Below are 1,437 nucleotides of genomic sequence, written 5' to 3' on the forward strand. Positions count from 1 at the left end.
CACACACACACACACACACACACACACACACACACAGGCTTACAGTCACATGCATAATGAAAATGAACAGTAATATAAACAATATCCATCTTAAGCTGGCTACATACTTTGTATTCTGGCTATAATTCAATGTTATTCTGTTATCTTAAACTGTTTGACAACATTAGGGTCCTTTTTTATGTACAACGTAAGTTTTTCAGTTAAAAGTAGTCTAAATGAAAAATCTCCTCACTCTGACAGGGGGTTTGATTCCCATGCCTATGGTACCTACTACCAATTTGGTTCATTAATTTGATTCAGTCCAGGCCAGCAAGATTTAGCAGTAGGATAGAGGGCGCCACTAGTAGGTCCTACTTCTTTACTTTCCCTCTGTTATTTCTGTCTGTGTTACCTTTTCCCAGCACTATATGTGATGCAGCGTGATGGAATCAGGCTCTCGTCAACATAATCAAAGTGAAGAAACTTGCATTTTTCCGCAGGTTTGTGATTTTTTATCTTTTTTTTTTTTTTTTTTTTTTGGCTCAACACCTTTCATGCCCATTAAAAAACTCATTTTTGTGTTGATTTTTCTGAAAAACGTTGATTAAAGGCACAAAAAATTTTAATTTTCAGTTACCACGGACTCTTAAGCTCAGGAAATAACTATTCTTTGGCGGCCTTTTTCTCACTAATTTTACCTCTGAAAACAGGTGATCCCCACCTCCTTCTTTCGCAAATATCTCGACTTGTATTCAAGATAAATGGATATTTTTTTCATCCATATAAAGACAAGTGAACAAGATTTAAGATGATACCAATAACTCTACATTCCCAAAGATTGACGAGAGCCTGATTCCACCACGCTGCCTCACAAATGACCATCGTTGTGTCGATGTGCCTCTCTTTACGCCTACAGCAGCCAGATTTTGTTCCTTCAAGGAGGAGCAAAAGCTACCATATTGCCACAGTACGATTGATTCTACTCGCGATCTTGAAAAGCAAATATTGTATTTGATTTTCAAGGTCACAGACATATTTTAGGTTTCTTGAGATCTAAAGTATTGTGGCACAATAGTGGCTCTTTTCCCCTTCATGGAAGAAAAACATGGCTGTCCCCGTTAGAAATATTCCAGCGTTTCACAGAAACCTTGCCGGAACCTTCCTTTGCAGTGGCCTTCACTGACAGGCTTTTGGATGCTGTTGGCCACCCAACTCTTAGATTTAGACCCGCATGCAAGACCTTTGAAGACTAAACAGAGACATTCGTTTTCTATACTGTTTTAACCGCACACTGATGGAGGTGGATACGCTACAATTACTCACCCCTCGAGTCAAAAGCACATTACAGAGCGCCATGTGTGGTTGTGTTGCAATAGTCACTGAAAGAGCTTCGTCACGAATGACTGCCTGAAACTAGGTGATACTGTTATCTTTTGACTCTGAACAATCCCCCCCCCC

The sequence above is a fragment of the Aplysia californica genome, unplaced genomic scaffold (genome assembly GCF_000002075.1).
Source record: "Aplysia californica isolate F4 #8 unplaced genomic scaffold, AplCal3.0 scaffold00096, whole genome shotgun sequence".
Lineage (NCBI taxonomy): Eukaryota > Metazoa > Mollusca > Gastropoda > Aplysiida > Aplysiidae > Aplysia > Aplysia californica.